The sequence below is a fragment of the Pipra filicauda genome, unplaced genomic scaffold (assembly GCF_003945595.2).
Source record: "Pipra filicauda isolate LSUMZ 115617 unplaced genomic scaffold, ASM394559v2 scaffold363_size724302_pilon, whole genome shotgun sequence".
Classification (NCBI taxonomy): Eukaryota; Metazoa; Chordata; class Aves; order Passeriformes; family Pipridae; genus Pipra; species Pipra filicauda.
The window spans coordinates 126,260-151,826 of NW_024104491.1; the positions used below are offsets into that span (position 1 = coordinate 126,260).

At 37.5% G+C, this 25,567-nt stretch overlaps 1 protein-coding gene across 2 annotated transcripts in view; it reads right to left on the reverse strand.

Annotated features, from left to right (window-relative positions):
- The window catches only part of SEPTIN7 (septin 7), a 78,633-nt gene that overhangs the window by 26,613 nt on the left and 26,453 nt on the right, over positions 1–25,567 (reverse strand). The window lies entirely within an intron of this gene.

The window sequence follows — 25,567 nt, forward strand, 5'->3', positions numbered from 1 at the left end:
ATTCCAAACACCCTCGAAACACAGTACCTGAAAACATGCACTGCACTCTATGGTTTTGAGAATCTTTTCCAATTTCAAGGAAAACCCTTCAAATCCAACTGTCACATTCTATAGACATTAATTTTTCTGATCACATTAAGTACTGAATGCACTTAGCACTATGCTCCCACTACAACATAGAGAGATGATATTACATTAAATTTTGTAAACAAGATGATATGGCTTCTTACCATAATGCCAAAGCAGATTAAGTTATCTCCTTTATTTCAAATATTATTTGACAGTCTTATTGTCAGGGAGGGGAAAAAAAGAAAGGGGAACGGTTAGGAGGTGGGGGGAGGGAGAAAGACTGAGATTAATTTGGTCTAACTACTAAACCCACAAGAGATAAAATGAAATTTCAAACTATGTGGTTTGCCTGGGATTTTGAGTTCTGTTGGGGCACGGAAGGGAGAGCGGATTTTGTTTTTTTTCACAATTTGTTCATGAGCAACAATAAGTCACAGGCTTGCTAAAGAATCTGGAGACACTACTGTCATGAAAATCCAAGCAAATACAGTTGCAATTCCCATAGCAAAGATTATCCTCCATTTACAGCTCTACAGAGACAAGGTCAGATCAACTACTTATTACAGTATTTTAAAAGACAAGTCTTTTGCTTAGTTTTTTCCTGTAAAGAAACTACTTCAACACAACAATTCACACTGGTACAAGAACTAAGGAAAAAAAAGGTATAAGAACATTATGCTTTCTTTCTTTTTGAGTTTCATATGCATTCTGTCAGTACATTGACCTAAATAGAAACTGTCAAACAGAACTTTGCTTTTAAACTAACGAATTTGGAGGCTAAGTCCATACTTTCACTGAGGGAGGAGAATGGGCTGCACTGCCCCCAGACTTGAAAAAAAGAAATCTAACACACTAATCGCTCCATCCCCAACAAATATTGTGTTGATTTAGAGACTAAGAAAGCTTCAAAACTTGTCTTGAGGTAAATGCCCTGGGTTATGGCTAGAGAGTTACAAAACAGAAACCATTTACGAACCTCAGCAGAGAAGCCCCCGTCTCCACTGTAATAGCTGTCTCCAGTTCATACAGCAACTAGCTTATACACATCAAGCCATCTCGATTACAGCAGTGTGGCACAAAGTCTGTGCAGCACCGAACAGAGCAATCTGATTAACTATACTGTAAACGGATTAGCAGCTGATGAAACACTGCAACCAGAGCTCCTGCCGGCTGTCTATGCTATTAGCAGTGCTTGTTCTCCAAACCCCACCCTCTTCGACAGATGAACTAACCCACGCTGAGAGTAGGGGCTGGCTACAGCCAGGAAGATGGGCTGTAGCAGCCAAGGAGATACTCCTGTTATGGTCTCAAATTAGCAATGCAGGGAACACTAACCCCAACAGGACAGCTTCATGTAAGCCAGAAGGGACATCCCTGCCGACAAGCATTTCATCACTACCCTACATATTTTGCCCTTTTCTGTGGTCAGATGCACACTCATGAATTATGCAGTAAACCCAGTGTCTCAAAGGGTCTGGTTGTAAAGGACACACCTTTTCTACTCTGCAAGACCTTTAAGGTCAGGGTCAGCTGCAGTCAAGAGGCTTCCCTAAGTTTGCAACAGAAAGAAGCTTCTGAAAAGCACAACTTTATAATCTTAGAGATGCAGCCATTTTGAAGCTTAACTTTCTCCATATCGCAACCTTGCGCAAGACGTACGTATCATTCCAGTTAAACTGAAGGGTTTTATTCACCCTACTTAAGGCCTCAAGAAGGTGGTTCTGACTCACAAGGTACAATTCATATCGTTTCAGTGAACTTTGCTTTTTAAATTGACCATAATCTTGCAAAAGGCTGCCTACTACAATATTGAAGAAAGATCTGTGCATCAGATTCTACTTCAATATACAAAAATAGTTGTCCCTTCTCCCTTCTATTAGGGTTATTGCTGATCTTAACATGCTAAAGAATTTAAAGTGGGAAAACGTTGAGAACTACTTCTCCTGAAAATCAGTGCTTGTCAAGTTGCTACTGAAATTCAACATATGGAAATAAGATTTTCAGCTTTGAAAGAATGTGATGGAAAATCAGCAGCTTCCCCTAGTTGGCTCCTGCAGCTGTGGCACTCCATACTAAGCAGTCCCTGAACTGCTGAACATTACACCCCAAGAGATTGGGGGTTTGTTCCCCTACTCACCCTCCACTACCCTGAGGGTTGCAAGGATGTGAAGACACTTTTGAGCTGAAATTAGTGAAAAGACAAGTACGCCATGGATATGTCTGCACCACTTTGTTCCCAAGGGTGCCCAGTCTCCTAGACACTTCTGCCTATGCTAACTTTAATCAGCCGATGCAGATTATAACACTTTAAACTGCTTAACTGCTACGAGTAATTGAGGCATTAGATGTAAGAGTTTTCGTCAATACACCAACCCTAGGTGCAGTTGTGCCTTAGAACACGTAAGGGTCAACACCTAAGATGGTAATAAAAGGCTATAAAATTAAATTAAACAATTGCACTGAAATTGTAGGTAAAAAGCAGAACTGGAACATTCAGTATTATTACTATGATGAGTAACGCTGCTTCCACTGTAATAAAACAGGAATTTCTCTGCTGACTACAGTGAAAGCAGAATTAAAGAAACCAAGTGTATCAATTCTAGCAGTGAACAATTCTAGCTGCCTTTTTGGGCATATTAAAATATTCTGAACTTTGCTAGAAATATGGTAAGAAGGAGAAAAAAAAAAATCACACCCAAAACAAATCAAAACAAACGATCACCAACACCCCCCCCCCAATTCCCAACCAAACAAACACAAACATGAAAAAAAAATCCCCAAACAAACCAAAAAAACACAAACACAATCCTCTGTCCTCCCCACACACAACCTTGCTCAACCCAAATTCCCCTGAAAGGATTCCCTTCTGGAAAGGCTGAGATATCACCTTCCAGGGATGCAACAGGCTGTGAATATGATTAACAAAACCAGAAGGGAGAAGAGAAAATAAGTGAAATTTAATTTGCCTTAACACAAACAAAAAAATACATCCCAAATGAAACGCATCTCCCCACTTTCAGTAAACATTTCTGATGAGATTTTGCCCTTTGACCATTGCATGAACTGGCAAAAAGATGCAATGTAATAGAACCTCTTCAGCAGTAATAACTTCTAATCACTCAATGCATCATGTTGCACTTAGATCTAGCTGCCTAATTTAGAGTGAATGATTTTTAGAAATATCCTATGCTGTGTTTTAAAAAGAAAAAAAAGACAAACTTTTATTTTGCAGGGTAATCCTGAATCCAAAAGGTTAATTATTTTTTTTTAGTATCCAGGTACCGCTTTTACCTTGCCCTTGATCTCCCACTTAATGTTTCACATAGGCTTCAAGTTCATGTGAATAGTGTTCTTTTTCTTCATTATTTTGTGTCTCATGTTTATCAGCAACTTAGTGTTTCAAAATGTTAACATGTTATCAAGTTGTTTTTATAGTCACATTCAAATACATGGAGCTGGCCACTCTCATTGGTAGAAATGAGCACGTACATTTACGAACATACTTCTGTCAGTCTTGTGAAGGAAAATCTTTTTGTCAGCCCTTACAGGACTAGCAAAAGTTCCAACCCTTCTGAAGTCCATGGATTTCTAAATGGCTGTACAAATTCTGGAACTTTGCTTATACACTTAGGTTAACAATTACCTGTTGAGCATTAGCATCTTTATACAGATGGCCCACAGCACATCATTTAAAATTAACCCTGGATAGCAAGATTTCTTCTTCTGTGAACAAAACTCTTTTTTCCTACACAAATGAGACAAGCTTGCAACAGGAAAAGAGATCAAGGAAGAAAAAAAGTAACACCAACACATTCAGTTTTCTCTTTTATGTCTCAAGCATACCTATCTCAAACATATTTCTGGGGATCAAAAGAGACCACTGGCAACCACTAAAATGGTTTGCAAACCATGGTAATAGCCTCCAGAATAATACTAAGGCAAGTATATATGGGAAATTAACAATTAAAAAATTGGAACAATGACATACAATCCATGTGAATGGAGGACAGCAGTGCTCAGGCAAAAAAAAATAAATAACTAGCTCAGGTTCTTCTCAACTGAGCTACATAAATCTTTCAACTTCATTTCTAAATCACTTCCTGTAAATGAACCAGAAATCCTTATCTGTGATAACCAGTTAGAAAATCTACTCACAGCTAACTTGGTTTGGTTTTTTCCAGTTCAACTTCTATTCTTATGACTTTAGAAGAAATTCAGACTGCCAGCATCTCCTCTGCATGATAAGAGAACTGAACTGTAATCCTTAATCTTAATGATGCTTTTTTCACTGTTCATCGCTGTGGCACATAGAGAATGTAGCATATTTCAACCTCCTACAACTGTTCATTTTCTGCCATTCATACCCAAATATTTCCAATATAAGTGGACAGGAAGTCCAGTCCAACCCAGCTTACAGCTTTATATATAACTTCTGTTGCTGCTATTTCCTGATTCATATATTACCTTTCTTGATAATGCATGACACTACGTCTTCTAGCTACCACATCATTCTGGAAATCCAGAATCAGTTTTCTTCTATATTTTTAGGATCTTGTTTTCTAAAATCCAAGCCCTGAAGCATGACTTACATTCTTAGATTTATGACTCCATGTGAGAGTTCATCAAACATATCAAATGATCAAGGTGACTAACCAGTATTGAACATTCGCCAGTGTGCTCTCGGCATGTTTTACTTCCTACTTCTTCACTATAAGTTACTCTTGAAGAAATCACCAGAAGTTTTTCTGTTCTTCACCAACAATTACTTGTCTCTCTACCAGGGAAAGAGTATTTCATGCTTATGCCCTGTGAGACAACTGCACCACTGGGAACACGACCACTTGTGTTATCTGTACGTAGGAATTTCAAGACGCTTTCCTGAGCTCCACGTGGGAGTACAAGACTGCCAAAGAACCACTCATCTGCAAGGAAAAGACTTCTGGTGATCACAGAAACCAAGACTTCAGTTAAATGGCTCAAAGTGGTATGCTCCGTGTATTGTCACCAAGAAAATGAACCAGACTTTGTCACTGTATCTATTAACTGGAAACTGTAGGAACTGCAGATTCAGAAGATGCTAACTCTGATGAGAGAAGGTAACTCATCCTAGTGGGACTTGCGGCTTATTAGAGACACAGGTTTTCTACAACTTGCACAATTTTTTTGAAAGCTTCCACTGCATTCTAAGTAGTAATCTGTATTTAGAGTTCCTTGGTACAGTCAAACATAAGCTGCAGTTGCTTCGCTTCTTTTTCAGAATGAAGACATCCAATAATATGTTTCTTCTTTGATGAAGTGCATTTGATGGTGCATTTGATAGCCCTAAAGAGTTATTACAAAGGGATCAAATTCAACTGAAAAATGCTGTACTTCCCCACAACCTACATATACAGAATGTTTACATCAAAGCATATTTTATTTTTAGCTAGAGAGTCAGGGTTTTTATTGAATTTTTCTATTTTATAAATTCTAATTATTGTGACAGTTGCTGCTTAAAATATAATTCCATTAGTTTGATGCTGATGACGCAAAGAGGGGTAAAAAGCTTGTCAGAAGACATAAAAAATAATGCATTTCAGCATCTTTCATCCTTGTACAACTCACAGTTTATGTGCATGACAGCACCTGCAGCTTTATGCAAATGTGCAATGGCTTTGATGGTACTGCAACACACACTTTTTTGCTTTTATACAGAAGGGAAGCTACATAAATAATCAAAGAGCCTGAACTACACTGAATGGTATGACGGAACCATCCTCTTGCCGAGGGGGAATGATTCTCTGCCATGTCATTATAGACAGCCACAAAAACAGAGACTATAAGATGTTTTTAATTTTATGTCTGATTTTAGAAGCTTTCGTAAAGGCTAGTTCCTGTCTTCAGTGCTTTACTAAAAACAAGCCAACATTTCAATAAACATGCAAGAACATCCAAATGAAACCCATCAGGAGGAGGTAGGAGCAGGACCATGCTGCTCCCACATATCTAATCTTCCATGTAGGATGGTGTCATATGAAATCTTGCAAAAAGATCAACTTTGTATTTTCTAGACATCTATAAAGGGAAGAAAGCCAAAGCTCCACCATTTCACAACTTGAATCTAAAGCATAAATTATGGAAGCAACATATGTTAGAGCCACAAAGCTGCTCCTAGCAGAACAGAGTAACAGGGAAGTCTAGCAGCAATAAATTCACTTCTGCCTATCAGCAACTGCATCAACAAAATTTCAGCATTCAGGATACAGTAAGGCAATCAATTTTCTTACAGTGAAATTTAAAGTGCAGTAACTGAGGACAGACTCTTGGCATATCATTCTTGTCATCGATGACATTTAAATAGTTCAGAAAAGCCATTAGCAGGGAAGGGAAGTATTCAGAAGAATACTGCAACAGATCCTGCATAACATTTTCCAAGTACTATTGTTTCTCCTCAAAGCAGAAGTCTAGCTTTCTACAACTGACAGATCAAAATAGTCATGAAACAGTGACTTAACTTCACAGGTGAAATTTTGGCTACTGACAAGAGAAATGGTTCCCTACACCCAATCCAACTCTTGCACTAGAATTCATAATGCAGCACTGTGAGACACGAAGTGATCCAGCAATCTAGAGCTCTAGGGGCTTCAGGATGGGAAAATGAAAGACACCACCAGAGATGAGAAAAGTCAAATACTCTCCCTTCTTTTTGCAAAGCAGTGCAAGTGTAAAAACTTGCATTTAAAGCTAGAGCTCTTCTCTGTCACAAAAGAATCACCAATAATTCGTAAGTAAAAGAATTTGTGGCACTTATGACAAAAGTCACAATTTCTCTAATTGCATATACAGGCTTTGCTCTTGATAAACAGCATGTCTGCAAAGTAGCCACTTAAAATAGGACATGTTACCTAACTTAACATGAGGCAAATAAAGCAATTTTTCAGCATTTTAGAAATAAAGTTTTCTTCCAGTAAAACCAAGGAACCAAGCCCACTTTGTTTTTAGTTGTTAAACATTGCTACAGATGAAAAAAAATCCCATGGCATTGGTCCACTCACATCTAGTACCAAAACCACCTGAAATGCAACAAGCTGGGCTTCAGTATCCAAGCTTGCATGGAATTACAAGCCCACAATTAGCAGCTGCGGTCCAGGCTTGCCAAAGCTTACCTTGCTTTGTTTTCTACGTTAGGTGAAATAAAACTCCTGTGTCTGATTAAGCCGTAGCCATACTGCAATGCAGTTTCAGAGACATTACAAATAACAAGAAGTTGTCAAAACTGACCTACATGGAAAATCTGAATGCACAAGCTCTCTGTGAAATAACTGGGTTAAAGAATTCAACTGGAAGTGACAGAAGCTACAGAGCTCCAGGACAACAGATCTTCCATGGTTAAACCTCGTAACCAGGATATACCTCAAATTTTCACAGGCTTTGACAAAGCCAGAACAGAGAGCCTTCACAAGAGAAGAAAAAAACCCACACTGCTTCAAAAATCAAAGCAAGAGGAACAAAAAACTGCTGTGAAAAATGCTAAAGAAGGACGTGCTGCTCAAGGCCAAGAAAGCAAACATCTGAGACCAACACTTGGAAGAATTATGCATCTAGGGAAAGCTGCAGAGCTGGACTTACTCTCTGGAGGCAAATACAGGGATAAATATAATTGATTAAATTCCCTGATTATATGAATTCTTAAGAAAAAAATAAGAGAAAGATGACAGGAAAACAAAATTTTTTATCTCTACATTACTGTTGACAACCAATTGTACAGCATTTCCAGTACATAATTTCTAACATTTGCTGACTAAAGAATGAAAGGTGTATTAATGAGCAGATCACAGATTAGTCACAGTAGGAGCTTTCACTACTTAGACAGAAACAAAACCCACACAGGGTTCTGAGATGCTAACGAGAAAATAAGAGTGACTGTGTTTACTTAAAGACTAAAATACTTGGTACAGATACAGAGTCAACATCTCTGAGACTGTATAGCTTGCATTTTACTGAAGAACAAGAAGTACTACACATCAACTTGAGCAAAAGGAGAGAAAGGTGAAGTACTTTAGGTAGCATATTACTCAAAACCCCACTCAACCGATACATCTGAGGCATGAATATCACAAAAAATTCCAAAAGCACAAAAATAAAATTTTTATTTACATGGAACCTAATGACTCTCCACAGAAGAATACAAAGAGCACTTAGATATGATTTAATCAACACTGCATCAGCTCTTCCCTTGAAAATTAACACAGAAACAGAATAAAAACTACTGGAAATAACTGTTGAGTGCTCTCACAATATCCCAGGTGAGACATCCTGCTATTAAGCAAATCCACAAAAATTTGTCAGAGGACTGAACTTAAAGGATTTCTAGTGCTAGTCAAAATTTCTTTCAATACCTTATACCTTGCCTCTTGATGCCTTCTCTCCTTAATGTCCTTGGAAACACTTTTTCTTGCAGTGAGCACAAAGGAAACTATGTTATGACAGAACTCTTAACTGGCACAAGTGGCAAGAGAAAGATACAGATAAACTAGACAGAATTCTGCAACCCTACCTCAGTGATATGATTTTGGGGGTAATAAGGAATGAAAAGTTAGGGCAATGTTATTTGCAAGTTAGGATAATTCCGCTTCTTAATATTGGGTCTAGTGTTAGCCAAACAAGGAGGAAGAGCATTGCAGGGATGTGCTCTCCTGGATACACCGCTGCCAATTCTAAGCAACCTTGGCAAGACACACAAATCTGATTCCTCAATTACTTGGGGGTGGTTACATGGTTTTGTTTCCATAAGACAGCTTCCACTGGAGTGGTAAAAATGGGTATTTTCTCTCTAAAAAAGGCCGAGGTAGGTTGGAATAAGCTCATGTTGTCAAGTCTACACCCTTTTTAATATGGTAAGAACTGTTTTATTTAAATGCCAAGCCACTGCTTCCAAAACGCAGCCACCACTATTCAGTTTTCTAGTAATTACTTAGAAGAAAACTGAGCTGCTTTTGTAGCCAACAACAGAAGCAGACATTCACAAAGCTGAAAGGAAGTGGACAGGTCTGAAGATAAGGTGATATCCTAAGACCTGTTTAGCGTGCTTGCTATGTTTTGCAGCAGATGAGCCTGAAGGACAGACACGGGAGGTAGACCAGGACTCCTGGAATTCCTGCCAGCCAGAGAGGACAGAGTACAGAGCCAAGAATGCAGAATCTGGTAAGTCATAGGCTTGTCCTTTACCAAAGGTGAGGATGATATGCATTGTGAGTTTAGTTAAAAGAAATATAAAACATAATTCTTAGAATATTTTTGCATATAAATTCTTAAATCATTCAGTCAAATGCAATTTAAAAAAAAAAAAAAAACAAAAACAAAAACAACAAACAAACCCCCAAACAAACGAATAACAAAAAAACCCCACACCACCAAAAACCCTGACTTGGTAAGCAAGTGAAAATCTGACATGCTCTTTTTTGTCTCAATGCCTGCTGAGTTGCAGCTTTTGGTTTCTGCTCTTCCTGGCACTGAGGTAGCAGAAAAGTGGTGAATAAATACTTGTCAACAGTCAGCTTCCTCTAAATAAGCAACTTTAAATAAATTCCATGCTTTTTCAGCAGTATGTCTCCAAGACGTAAAACAGAAATCTTGCAATTCTCCTCCACTGCAGTGTAATGGTGTCTCTTTAAATTAGCCTTTCTCATACAAAATATCACAAAATCTCACCTCATCTTCTATTTCAATATTTATGCTACTCTAAGGCTGAGTTTCACCGCGGACTTCAAAGTTTCTTGCTTTTATAGTTCTAGAAGCACATGAAACAGTCTAATTTCTACATTCCCCAAGTTAGAATACGAGGATACTACTTTTGCAGTACCATGGTTTTTCATTTTATCTGAACTTCAAAATCTGAATTGAAGAACTCTAATGTTGCTCTTCCACAGCAAAAATCTTCCCACTCCTTATGTGTCATCTTTAAAAATTCACTGGAGCAATTACCATACTCCTATTCAAGTTTGTTGTTCAAAGTGATATATTATATACATGTTCCTCCTGAAACAGTAACTCTACTAATTAGACTATAAAGAAAAATTAAGGTTGGGTAATGCATGGAAGGCCAAGTAAGACACATCTGATTAACGTGTACTTAGTTATTCACAGTTTAGCATATGTGAAAACTCCCCATTTGATAAAAACTTTGGGAGTCATTTGAAAATGCATACAAATAAGATTTCCATACCTCTTGAATGTTTCATTCATTTCATCCTGCTTTGGAAACACACAACTAATTTAAAGCCAAGACTGTGCTAAAGGATGTATCATTTACAAACATTTAAGTTGCACTTTTAAAACAAGGAACAAATACTTGCCTTCATCCTACACCACACTGGGCAGCAGCTGCAACAACCAGTGCTTTAAAAAGAGTGTCAAACTCAAAAGCACATTGCCAGAGTTATGTACATGCATTAACATCACCTGATCTCATGCATGACTTCAGCTGATTAGTGCTGTGTGTTGTGTTCTTCCCCTGAGCTCTCAGAAATTTCAGATACATACAGAATTCACAAAATACAATATTTAAACATATATTTAGGAATATGTTTTAATTGTTTCCTATAAGACTGACTTGTGCATAGCCTCATTTAGTATTTTTAGTAGGAAGGTATCCAACTACAGTAGTCAAAATTCTTCAAGGAGAAGTATCTCAGACATAAACAGAGATCCTTTATTACAACCACAACATTATATTGTTAGTCAAGACCAAACATTAGTCCAATGCAACCAAGGCTCATTTTGACAACTTTCTGAAACAAATGCCTCACAACTGCTATATCCACCAGTACTGCTACTGAAAACAAAACTAAATCCCAGCCTACAAACCACTCCTTCCTTTGCAATGACACAAGATTTTCCTTTTGCTATGCTGCAAATGGACATAAGACTAACCTTCCTTGCAGCTCCCAGAAAACACTCCAGCTGGATTTGCACACTAATCCAATTTGGACCAAGAGCTATTATTCTTTCAGCAGCAGCAGCACAGACTTATACCAGGTTAAAATCTGAACTTCAGCCTGGAGGAACAGCTGCTACTGTTGGATCACAGTTTTTCCTAATTAAATCAGAAGGACACTTTATGAATGCCACTGAGGACATTTTGCTTTTTCAAGTACTTAAAAACCATGAAGAGTCATTTCCGTCCTCTTATGTCATGTACACCCCCTACATCAACCAAATTTTCCCATCCAAGCATCTTGAAAAATGGTTGTCCACTATATTAATAAACAGCGTGAAAAGAGAATTCTAGCATCTGTAAAAAACACAAAAGATTCAAGGAGAAAAAAAAACAGAAAAAGCTCTACAGAAAAACTAGTCAAAAAGGCTGACCACACAAGGAATGCAGAGTTTAATTTTTTCCACTTTCACTTTGTTCTGCTTTTCATTAAACAAGAAAACCTTTAAAGTTTTTGGTTGTTTTTGGGGGGTTTTTGTTGTTGTTGTTTCAGGTTTTTTTGTCTGTTTGGGGGTCTTTTGGGGTTTTTTTGTTTGCTTGGGGTTTGGTTTTGGGGTTTTTTGCAACAAAAAGTACTCATTTTCCTAAAAGTCACCATAACCTGCTCTGAGAAAAGCAGCTGAGAGGCACATGATACTGAAAAGAAAATACACACTCAAGTTTTACACAGCGTGCGCTTTTGAAGATTTAGTGCAATTGGATTGGCAAAATCCCCAGGATAGAGAGAGGTGGAACGGCTGATGAGAGAAATCTCGCAACCACTTGACCACCAGAGGCCCCTGAAAAGAAAATACACACTCAAGTTTTACAGTTTTTGAAGATGTGCAATTATTGAAAATCTAGAAGAAAATGAGAGAAACTCCAACCTTGAAATAAACAAGTCTAACAGCTAACCCAATGCCACAATAAAAAAATTATTTTCTGCACAGTGTTTTATCCATTAACATCTGTGATGCTAATCATCCTTGCCATGTTCTGATGAGAAGCCTCTCAAAGGAACCAGTCATCTTGGAGACAGCAGCTCTGGCTGTTTTCCAGTGGTAACTTTATGCTGGTCACATTACAGATCTACCAACACTAAAATGATCTAAGGAGACCTAGAAAAAGACAGTTTGCCACATCAGATTGGTTGGTGGAAAAAAGAGCCACGTCAAAGAAATCCACCGGTATTGATACGGAAAAAAAAAAGCAGCAGCCAGATGACGTAAAGAGCTCCAAAACAGAGTCATATCTAAGGCTGTGACTGGAATTTCCATTGATTCTAATACTTTTGAAAAGGAAGATGCAAGTCTGGATTTTGCCTAGCCATTTCCAAACGGTACAGCTAGGAGTACAACAGCCTTGTAAAAAGAGAGGCAGTAGGGGATTTTTCCCATTTCAGTAACATCAGCTATTGTTCAAACTTACTATGATGAAAATAACAGGCTGGTTTTTGTAGTTGAATACCTACAGTGTTATCAGGAACTCTATTCTCAAACGTACAGACAAGACAACAGTCAAGTCAAGATCACAAAAACGAAGACGTAATTAAGCAGCCTAAAAGGTAGGGAATTAAAAGTATGAAGACAACAGATTCAGTAGTTGTGTGGCATTGTAAGGCATCTCCAACATCAATGCCCATCAGAAGGTAAACCAGCATGCAAGCACACACCAGGATCAACAGAAAACCTGGAGTTGGGTGGAGGGGAACTGGGAGAAGAGAAAGTCGGAAAGTCTTCAAAAAGTACAAGTCAGTTTGAATAAAACTGAAAAATATACTCCTAACTAGATCTGAAAATAGCACCTGTACATAGGTAGCCCAAATCTACACTGCTTCTGAACAAGGCTTCTTAACAGTGAGACACTTAAGTTACGTAGACTAATCAGAGAGAAAGCAAGGACAGAGTCCTAAATTGAGTATGATACTGAGAGAGCTGCAGTAGTCACCCCAGCATCCAATTATGCTGCAGTGAATAGTCCTGCAGAAAAATCAATTGGAAAGCTGTGGAAAATGGTTTTAGGCAAGATTCAAACTTCAGCAAAAATCTGCTGCACTGAGTTGTGTTACAGTGTAACATCAATAAGCCCTCTGCTCTCCCAAGAACATTCCTTCCAAAAATAAACTCACCATAAACAACTACAACAAATTTCCTCTTTACATCATGTGTTTCAGGTTAACTACTTTTTACAGTTTGATCTAAATTCTTCTATACTGTAAAATAAAGATCAAGGTTGGCACTGTCACCCTTGAAAAATACAATCTTTTCTTCCAAATTTCCATTAAGATGCATTTTTCCCTCCCCACTCATCTCTAATAATGCTTCATTTCAATTATGTGCCTAAATTGCCTCATGACCAACAGACTTACTTGTCACTGGTCCTAACTTGCTACTTGTGCACCAGAGTTACTACATTTCATAAACCCTCAATCGGAGATGCAGGGCTGCAATCCCTATCAGGATGCTGTACTGTTTCTTTCATCCATAAGAGTAAATTCAAAAAGAAAAAAAATTATCCTTCTCTTTAGCTAACTGCTCAATTATTGAAAAAGGAGCATCCAGGGGGCCTTTAGCCCCTGTAAAAACAATGAGATGTGTACTCCTGTTTCTTCCTAGATTTAAGGACTTCCCCATCATAAGCATAAGCTGTGCCTTTTCTGCTGCTTAAAACAATCCTGAACGACTGGACATAAAGTTTGCATATTTTCTGGGTCAAAATTTTTCCTAAGACATCCCTAGCTATGATTCTGAAAGGAGCCATCTAAAAACACATGCAATAAAGATTTAAATCGAAACATTTCTTGAAAAATAAAGTACTACAACTAGCCACTCCTGAAGTCCTTGCACCAGGCATCCTGAGGGTACTCCAACAAAAAGCAAATGCCCTGGTTGGTGTTTTTGGTTTTGTTTGTTTTTTGGAGGGAGAGGTCCCCAGCATGTTTTAATTTGAAACTCTTTATTGCAATGATTAAAAGGGAAAATTTCCATGACTGGGGGAGGCCACAAAGTGACCTGGATGGCTTCTCTCAGTCCCAAAGAATATATTTTTTAAAATTTTTATTTAAGTATAAATAGCCTACAAAGAGCTACTTTAAAGTGATCAGACAACAGTAACGTCAGCAGCACAGGAAGAAACAGAAAAGTCATTTTCAGCTATAGTGCCTCTGATAACAGATACAAGATACTCTTAAGAATTAAATTTGTCATTTCAAATCAGGTCAGATTTGCTCCAAGCTACACTGATTTCACAGCATCTGTAAAGCAGTACAAAAAAACTGCTTGCATCTTTAATACCAGCTAGAATTTTAAAATTATTTTTCACTGGTTTCTTTTTGCTGTTAGAATCAATTTCCTAAACTTAAAGATCATGATGACTATAGGCCTTTACTCAGCAAATATTTGAAAGCTCCTCAAGTCTACTGCAGATGTACCATACCTATGTTCCTGCAAGCTTCCTCATGCTTATTTGATCATCTTGAAATGTCAGAAATGGGAACAGACTGTAGTGGGGGAATCATTACAATCCCACCATCCATCAAAGAGGAAAAAGAACTATCTGCTAATTTCCTCATTAGGAAAAGCAAATGCCGCAAACCCACTGCAAATCCTCAAGAGCTACCTGTTTATGCTAAGTGCCTTGACATTTATGGAGTTAAGATGAACAAGCCTGAAGCTTTTACCATCAAGAAGTTTGCAACACTTGACAAAGTAATCTATCAGTAAAGAGCAATCAAAACTGTTCTAGTTCAATTTAACTTTAAATGTTTAAGTTACGGTGTACAGCCTGCATGTTCAATATGTCATGCGCTTTTATGGATTCTCAGAGTTTCTACACACAAAAAACCCCCAGACTTCTAAAGTTTGCTACTACACACCTTGGTTCTTTATATCCTTTAAAAAAAGAATCACAGTCGCTTCACAGAAAACAGAAACTACTTCCTACATCCAAGAAACACTAAACACTGCAAAATTTGCATTAAAAAGTTGTACTACAAGAACTAAGACCTGACTACACCTAAGGTCACACTTACACTTTTACTGGAAACAGCTATGCTCAGAAAAATTGCCTTCATTTGTAAACAGCTAATGTGGGCTTTATTGCAAGTACAGACTTACAAAAAAGTTTATAAATTCTATTATTGTACACGTTGTTCCTCAACTAGGAGAATCAAGTTTGGTTTTCTGGACACCAGTGGCCCTCCCTTCCTACCAAACTGTTAGCACAGGTTCCTCTTTCAGCCCTCTTGACTCTCTCTCTTCCTGAGAAATGTCCTCAACAAAAGCCTCTACGCAGATGGACTGAATGCTAATCAGCAAATGAACCCTATTAGCTGTATTCCTTGACAGAATCTTCTGATTTAGTATTTTTCCTGAAAGAAAACGAGTTCACATGCTGCTGGATTGCCCCATGATGTGAAGGAAAACCCAGTAAGCAGGAACAACTGGGAGATCCACTTCAAAAACGAAATTTCGATCAGAGCTAAAACTGAACAGCTCACTGTTTTGCCAGACCAGAAACACAAGTGAGACTTGCTAGCCAGTAACAGTTGTGCTAACTGATCAGCCAACTAACCTACTGCAGAACAGAAAAAGCTTATTTATTTTGTCCTTCAGGGAGGAAAAAGTCCAACAATCCTATGAGAATTTTGCAAAGTGTCTATACAATTACATGACACTTTTAGTCTTCAGCACCTTTTGAAATTCTTCAAGAAGTCCCAGTGTCATCTAGCAAGGCAGTGGACTAAGAGGGATCTGACAACAGGCAGCTTGATTACTGTCTTTTATCCACAAGGAAGGACAAGTGTTCCAGTGCCCAACAAAAGGTATGGGGGAAAAAGCAGCACTGATAGTTAACACAGACATCTACAATCCTGAGTTAGGCTATAAAAGCACTAATTTTAAAACCTGAATGCAGAATACTTCCCTAGTCTCAAGGGGCTCTTTTCCATGATCACTGCTGTTTGCCTCAGTTATCTAAAAGTTTTTTCCTAGATAAACTATCTAATTATAGGGGTATAATTTATATTCAATCCCAAAAGGAAACAAACCTCCTTTCTCCCCTTTTCCTCAAAACTTTAGGGTTTGTCTTCCCACACCCAAGGATGGGAGTGAGGAAGTAAGCTTTATTCAACCAAACAGGAACACACCCAAAACAGTTTTTTCCTTATATTATATTTAATATACATCTGTACTAATGCTTTTGGACTCCAGCTTCCTTACACAGAGCCTTGCTGTTGCTGTTTACTCCTTTTCCCTTCAGGAGCAGAAAGAAGCATTGTTTCATCTACAGCAGAACAGCACTTTCTAGTCCTCATCTCCTCACACTAAAGGACCACCAGCAAGTCAAGAGACACTTCACTGACCCCACCAAAAAGATGGTGGTGGTTTGCCAACCAAGACAGCAGGATTCCTGTAAAATAGCAGAGATTCTCCCCCTCCCAGAGCCAAAGATGAGAACTGTAATAATTTTGGTGCCTTGGAATATAATTACTGGGAGCAACCCCTTAACTCCACTATTAGAGAGGGACTAGAAATTAGTTCTATTTGTTTCTATTCATGAATCCCGCTCAAAAAATCAAACCTAAAAGAGCCTACATAAAACCATGTGATTTTTGCAACCACACTTTTACTCTCAAGAGATTTCACAGCCCACTGAATATATTTTATTTACAATTCTAACATTAGTCCATTGACCCAGGCAGTAATAAGCTGCAGAACATGGTTAGGCTATTTTGAATAGTATTTTGGCAATAGTATTTTGACATATGAATGAATGTCTTAAAAGAAATTGAATTAAGCATCTTTGGTCCCTAAAAGAGGAAACTTAAAGCAATCTCTATTCCCACAGTTCTGAAAATGAAAGATAGCACAGTATACAGTAAAGATACTCCTACCAGGAACGTGTCATTATGTATCAGATCTCATGAGACTTCACAAAAAACAATATATTTGAGCACCTCTTCACATACAAGTTTTATATAAAAGTAAACAGATTAGTACTACTGAAAAGACAAAACAGAAAAATCCCACAACACTGCAGCTTTAAAGTCATCCTTATCTTTTTTTACTGGCTTCTTTCCAAAATCACTACTGGACCCAAAACATAGATAAACCACTATTTTAGAACTTGGGTGCATTTAAGTGAGAAGGATCAACACTAGACAACTACTACATTTCATATATCCTCAACAAAAAGCACCAGAAAAATACGCCTGTAACAAGGCAGAAATCTTTTTCAATTAATCCTGTTCAGAGCATACACAATGATTTATGACCAATGCTGACTACTAATTAGCAGGCTTAGAACTAAGACATTAAGAAGCCTGTTCTGAAAGGCAAGCTAGGGTAGTTTCGACAAGCTTGAGTAGATAAATTATCAACATAGTACAAGTCAAAGTCATCATGCATAAACTCAAATATGGCCAAGAGCAAATACAGACATGATCAAAAAAACCAACCAACAAAAAAAAACAAAAACAAAACCAACAAAACCCCCATAACACCATTCAAAAACAGCATTACACAACAACTTATATAAGAAAATAAAAAAGGTAATATTTTAATAAATTTAATATTTTACTGCATTTTAGCAAAACTTATACTTTATATTAAAAAAAGTTCCCAACAAAGTATTCAATGTTTTCTTTGCTACTTTGTAAGACTCTTAAAAAAAACAGCCAAAACACAGAACCATAATTTCCATATCCATGCTTTGTTTATTAGAAAGAATACAAAATTCATATCCTATATTCAAGGTCTCTATAACCAGATCAGAGAGAGAGATTACATGTCTCAAAAGAGCTGAAGAAGGCAAAGAGCTTTGGAATAACTTCCATATATTCCTTTGCATTTTTTTAAGCCATACTGCCCTCTGGACCAACAGTATCCTCTGCTGTTCTGGATGTAGCTAATTTATCATGACCTACATTTTTAGATGGAGACCTCAGATTAAAGTGTTATGTCAAGCACCTTTTGAAACCAGTAAACTGACCCAACTTCCCAACAAGGTACAAGGCAAAAAGCAAGAAAACCTTGGCAGTCAATAGATCCACAGCATGATTCAGACAAAGGGCAAATGGATCGCCACATCTGTGCAAGAACCGATTCTGCACTTAACCTTTACAGTGCCAGTCTTTGTTAGACATGAATCATATAAACCAGAGTAAGTGATACCAAGAGGACTACTGGATTTGTTTAGTGATATTTGGACAACAGAAAGGGCAAGATTAAAATACATTTAAGAGGAAACACCCAATGAGCTCACTCCCGTTAACAAAAAAAAAAGCAAAAAAAGCTTCTGATGAAAGAGGTAGAGAATTTATGCTTTCAAAAATTCCCCACGATACAATTTTTAGACCTATTACAAAAGCTATCTTCTAAAGAAGATAAGCAATTGCATTAATTCTAAGCAGTGTCTGTGCATAGTGTCCAGGGCACACATGACTCAAGCAGACAGGCAATGAGCCTCCCTTGACAAAAAGAAATCCCCTTCGTAACAAACTGTGTTAAGTGGCAACTCATTTATCCTAATCTTTTAGGGAAACACGGTATACCACCTCTATTTCACTCAACTGCACTATTCCAGTGTAACCTCACCTCAAGGAAAGATCAGAAAAAGCTGTGGTGTTCAGCAGATTCAAGATAACAGAAGTCCTTGCGGGTCATGGGTCTGACAACCTCTTGCGGCATGCTGCAAGAGGCTGAACAGAAACTCACCTTAGTTAGCAGATCCAAGCAAGGAAGGCTCTCCATGAGCCACAGCTCTCTGCTGTCCCTGCCTACCTTATCACCAGCCAGCCACATGGTTTCCACTTTTGTAGCAGCATCCAGCACTAAATCTGAATTGTGGAATTCAAACCAAGATGGCAGCACACAGCAGGAATATCTGTCCCAGTCACATTTTTCCACCTTTTTATCCATGGAAATTCAATTACTAATTATTTTTGCAAATCAAAATTTACATCTCGAGACTGAGAAGCAATACAAGATGTTTCCTTTGTCTCTTGTTTTCACCTTCCCCTTCGGTACTTTCCCACCTTCACACCCAGTATATCAAGTCCTCACTTTTTCCCAGAATAGCTCCAAGAACCACAGCTTTTGCTTGCTGCTAGAAGCAGATAACTCTGAAGCTATACATATGTTTTGACATATGCAGTCACTTTGTCAGAATACGTGGAAAGAGCTAAAACTGTTTTTTGAACAGTAAGTAATAAAAAGCCTTCCGGAAAGAGTCCAAAGTACATCAACAAAAAAGCTGCAGCCAGAAACATCAGAAACAAGACCTGTACAACTTAGTGGACATGAAAGGATGCCAAATATACTCAATGATACTGCTATGACACAGCAGCTTGAAAAAAACAGGTAGAAAGGCATGCAATTTATGGCCCTTGATCTTCCATTCTCATGAGCACAAATGTAATCAAGGTACAATAAAAAAAAAAATCACATGTGAACATCCATAGAAACAAAGATAGTCACTCCTTTTAGTTATCTTAGCTTTCTTAGCTGAGAAACAAAAAATTCTCAGTGGCTCACTTTTTCTTTTAAATTTTATTTTTATTTATTTTACGGACACCTCATTTAATAGCTTCTCACTGTATCAAGAAACCCAAGATGAGTTTGTAACAAAATCTACCATAAGACTTCATCTATGAAGAGGCTTTATATAAAAACCCAAAAAGGGGGGGAAACAGCAAATTGACACTGCAGTTCATTACAAATAAGAGAAGCTGCACATTTTTGCCTCTTCATAATATATAGGTAATATTTATTGAGTTGTCCATGCCACTCAGATAATACTACCAGTACTAGTATATGTGCCAGCAATATCTTACATGAAAAATCAGGTATTTTAACATGATAGATTACGGGGAGAATTCTCAGGAGAGGAAATATACAGCAATTACTGCCAAACTAAATTGGGCACATACACCTACCTCTCTAAGACACAAAAATCCGCAATATTTCTAACTGTGTCAAAGTTGACCTTTTATCTTTTCTGTAGAGCTAAAAGTGCTGAGACACTCTCATATTCTTAACTAAGAAGAGCCAGCTCCAAGCTTCATCTGAAGTACTAACAATGTGTCTACACAGACAAAAACAGCTTAAGATGTGATGCTTTTCTAGAAAGTACTGACTCTTTTAGTATACCTGCAAAGGTGTAGTTCTCAGTAGCAGGACAATTAGCAAGCAGCTTTCTTCTCCTTATTAAAAAATTACAAATAATAACAAGAAAAAAAGCAAAGCAAAAATAATCCCACCACTCTTAGTGATTGGATAGGGAAGGTGGTTCTGGAGAATTAAAAGTTATGCAGCCAAGGACAGGGATGAAAATGCAAATTAAACCTTTAACCACTTTACTGGGGAGAGAGGGCATCTTGTCAAAAGGGAGCATTCCATAAAGCACAAATATGAACAGCACATAGAGAAAGTTATGAAAAGACTCCCCAAACCCACTAAATGCAGTCAGAAAAGTATCCTAACCTTAGTGTTTATTTTTGCATTTGCAAGTCAAAGATAATCTAAGTTATATATAACACCCGAGTGTTATATACCTACATTAAGCCACTTAGAAACATGAAAACAAGTAGAAAACACATCAGCTATAGGGAAGCATGTTTGCTTTTTTTATATTATTATTATTTCATTGTAATAAACTACTTATTTAAATATTAATCATGTTCCACATGCATTAAATTGATTTTACTTTTATTTTTTTAAGATGATAGCAGCAGTCATTTAAGAAAACTGGTAAATACATAATATTGACAAACAATCTTATTTGAATAAGCAGTAAAAGTTCCCGATCTGCCAGCAGTTCATATTACCAGTAACAGAGAAGCCTTTCTTGCCCTGCTTTTCAGTAGCACAGAAAAAAAAGATGCAATAACATATCAATTTTAAAAATGCTAGAGGAATACAATAATTGACTATGGGGTTTACTCATTAATTGCATTGTCTTTTCTGTAACAGTTTATTAAAAAGACAAACATTGACAAAGGTCCTCACACTCTGCATATTCAAATTAAAACTGTCGTTATACGCAGTTTAATCAAATTCTAGTCTCTGTCCATTTCTATCTATTTCGAGGCAACCCTATTTAATCTTTGGTTAAAAAAAAAAATCTACTTTTCAGAAAAATATTTTCGTTTTCTCACTGATACTGTGAATGCCCTAACTTCACCTAATTAGCAACAGCAAAGCACATCAGGACACAAATTTAACGATAGACAAATTCTAAAGGGTATTAGCTTCACAAGGATTCCAGAGTCCTATCAAACTATCCACAACCATCTTCCCGAGCTCTACTTCTGGTAGAAATGGTATAAAAGTATTTTTGTAATTCAGCCTTTTTTGAGGCAAAATGAAACCACCTCAATGGAAAAATGAGAAAGCTGAATGGCAACGACTACTGTGCAGCATTCTCATCATATGATGAATCTCTAGATGATAATACTACCTCTGTGAAGGCTTGGACTATCAAGTTATCTGGTTTGACAAAACTCATTTGACAGAAACATTTGCCAAGTAATTTTAATAACCAGACTGGAGAGCCTGTGTTTCATCAGAAGTTCAAGAATGCAACCAATACCAGACCACTGTCATCAACTGTGACTCCAAAATAGGATCTTGCTTATTTTATCTAACCCAATATCCTCCTCCCAAGAGAAGACAAAAGCAGATGCTTAAGAAAAAGTACATGAAAGTGTTTTGAATAAGGGCTGGACCAGATGACTTTTGAGGTTCCATGCAACCAGAACTACTCTATAATTCTGTAGAAAGGCATCCAAGCAAGCAGTGATACTTCCTTGAAATATCACTTATCTCCCAAAACTCATGGTGTCAATTGACAGATTTTTACTTTGATCTCTTGACAACATGTGTCTTTGAAAAGTTACAAATAGTAAATAATAAAACAGTCACCATCAACAGTTAGGACCAGATGCTATTAAACTCAAAATTTACTTCTCAAAAACCAAAGCCACAGACTTCAGTTAGTCACAAATTTCAAGCAAGAAATTGCTGCCTAACATTTATTAGCAGGAGAGTTGTTCTGAAGCATTTAAAAGAGCTCTATACAAGCAGAGTCAAGAAACTGCAGGAGGCACACAACTGGAGACCTCTTCATCCATCTTTACAGATACCTGTTTTCTCCAAATTAGTACCATGTCATGATTTCAGCTACTGCCATAATGATGATCCTCCTCCTGATTTCCTGCATTTTCTACTTATCCTGCTGTCTGTATCCTTGCCTGGTCTCAGTCAGCCACTCAACACCATTTAATAGGCATTAGAAAATACAATTAGAGCACTCTTCACTGTGCCCCAAAAGCAAATTACTTTAAGAAGTTAAGTTTATTTTTAGGAGAAAAAAAAAAAAGGGGACCAGACAGTATACTTTAGAAGAGTGCCAAAACTGGGGGATAAGAAGATATACATATACTGCCTAGAAGTTTGTCTGTTGATTACACAGTACAGTTGTTGTCTTGAACTTGCAGGTTTTAGCTTCTGTCTAATTAGACAAGTATATGAAAATGTTTTTCAATTAGTTATAGAATAAATGTGTTTATTGTAAAAGCAGAAACTGCTGAGTAGAACCTCAAACAGTCCAAGTATCCGCAAAGTTCATAAAATACTTCCTCTGAGTCAGCTTTATTTAATTCAGCTATCTGAATGCTTGCCATTTGACATAAATCAACCAAAGCAGATAAATTTACAGTCAAATAAAAACTTGGACACTGTCCTCAGTTCAAACGACAGTCTAACAGTGTATAAAAATCATATCCTTTTACTTATTACATAGACTGAAATAGCTGTGATTATTCCAGCCAAATTGTTTCAACTCAAGGAATACTTAAAGCTAAAATCTGGCCTGATCATCCAAGTCCCAACTCATTTCTCTGCATTCAGTCACTAAAAAATGTTTGATCATAGAGTGACTGCATTACTGAACAGTTCAGCAACAGCAGGTAAAAGGATCAAAATGTACAGAGCAAGGACTATATTTCAGAAACACAGTGTTTTTCTTCTTCGGAAAGTACATGGATTTAGTTTTTCAACCACCAAACTGTGTTAGTCTATTAAGTGAATTAATAAATAGATGTGCATTATTGGATTAAGCTCTACTTAGTAGAAGTAGTAGAAGTAGTAGAAGTAGGTATTGATTTTGCAAAATCACTGTTAGAAGATATTGCCTTGCAGTGTTAATTGGTTTAGTTTTTTAGCTTCAGTTACTCAGGAAGTAGGAGACAACATATAAACCTGAAACAATAGTTCAAATAAAAATTGCATGTACTGTAAGCATCCCAGACCATAACCAAATAAAAATGGAAAAATTCCAGCATTTTATGTGGAATATTTTATTTTACTGTATCAATATTTTATTGATACAGTAACCTACATAGGGGAGGGGATTTGGCGTAGCAAGCAAGCTCATCCTCTTCAAGGTCTGACTTTGCTAGAGCTTCAGGTAATCAACAGGCCACACATGGTGGTCCCATGGAAAACAGCTGGGGTGTGGGACAAGAAGCTTCACTTTTCCTGCTCAAAACAACTTCTGTGTTAGTTCCCTCCCAGAGGTTTCAGAATACACGGAAACAAGGTGGCTGTGATTTTGTTTAACGCTACTTCTTCCTGCATTGGAAGACTGATAGTAACAAGGTTACCTTTGGCTTCTTCAGAGCAGGGAGTGTCATACACTTAACACATATAAACAGATTATATGATTTCTTCTCATAACTTAAGTTCCATTGCTGAGAGCACAGACAAACAGGCAGCCGCAAACACGTGCAACCATCTCAAAGGTTTCTACCTTCCCTAGGTCTTTTGCCAGAAGTCTGGAGATACAAGGTTAAAATCTGGTGACCGAAATGTACTAAGTTCAGAAGGGAAATACCCTTAAACATAAACTTGAACACTACTTTACATCGCTAACCTCTCAACACAAGAGTCTTCATCCAAGACCCAAGAAAACTCTGATACAGAGTCAAGCTTGTCTTCAGGTCCTTTAAAAAGCCCCTTCTGTTACTTATTCTTGCAGTCCTATGTAAAGACAGGATATTTTTAATGCAGGGTATTACATGAGTTGCTCAAAGGCCTCTTTGACAGGCAGTGCCACTTGTCATGTAAAGCATTTTCTGGGGTGACAAAAAGAAAACAAACCAAACCATCTTCATCAATGGCAGATAAAAATAGCTATTAAGGAAGACAGTGGAACAAAAAATAACCGGAAACTGACATTAAAACTGTCTCATACATTAAACCAAGGAAGAACAGATGGTAAAAGAGAATTGCTGACTTTCAAGACAAAGAAGTTAACTCACAGAAAACCCCCTGCAGCATGAGACAGAAACTTTAACAATATCTCCTCATCAGAAAAATCATGCAGATGTGAAGGCAAATTAATGAATCACAGTTTAATACAGATACAAAGTAAATGTTTTACAGATTTACATCACAGGGTTACAGGGGATATTTATAAATGAAAGCTAAACTAGCTTCTCACCCGAATGTTATATCATGGGTAAATCATTCAGATATTTCATGAGACAAACTCAGAATACTCCTGAGATTCCCTCACTAGTAACAAAAAACAGATTATTCCAAAAGAATACAAATCCAACTACATTTGGTGCAACAGTTCAAAACCCCCTTAGTTCAGTGAACCATTGGTCTGACTGGTGACAACTAGAGCCTTGAAAATGAGCATTTCCATCCCAGTAGAACAACATAACATTTTGTTATATCTCTGGCAAGTAACATTTAAGGTCAAAAAATACAGGTCTTAAATGACAATAGATCAAGGACAGCAAGTTCTAAAACACCAGAACTGAAAATTTATGTCACTCACTTCTAAAACATGTGGTTCCCTACCATGCTTTTGAACACAACGCACAGTATTTCTATCTCGGAAGACAGACGACATAGACAATGTGGATCCAGGCAATAACAACTGATGCATGTGTGCAATGAATCCCCTTTGTTGCTCTTTGCCGTTCGAGTTTATCAAGTGTCACCTTCTGCTTATCTGATAATTACATACTTCAGCAGTGGTTTGTTTCATATTTCTTCAGTTTAACACAATGTTCATTATCCTGTACTGCAAAGTGCTCCACAGACATCGAACAGCTGCTTTCAGACCACTGCTTTCACTGCCTTAGAAACAGAAAGTGAACCCAAGATTCTGCATTAGGCCATAAATTCAAAACTTAACATATAATGACTTCAGACTGCAAAACTGCTATTTCAAATGGCAGTGCTGTTTGCAGTTTCAGATGTCACCTGGGAATGCTTCAGATTCTTCTCCAAAAGGCAAGATGCCACCTTACATAGAAAGCAGCACCACTCCCAAGCAGTAAAATACCATGGCCAGATGCTGTTAGAACTAACACTTGATGCCTTATTAGCTGGCCCACATTTATCCGTGTCCTTCCACTGCATTGCTTTTCACTCTTAAGGGAATTAAGCCCTTGGCCTTCTGCAATCACAGACCATTTCTGCCCTTCTGAGGAAGCATCTGCCTCATGAAACAGTCGTTTAGCCTTCA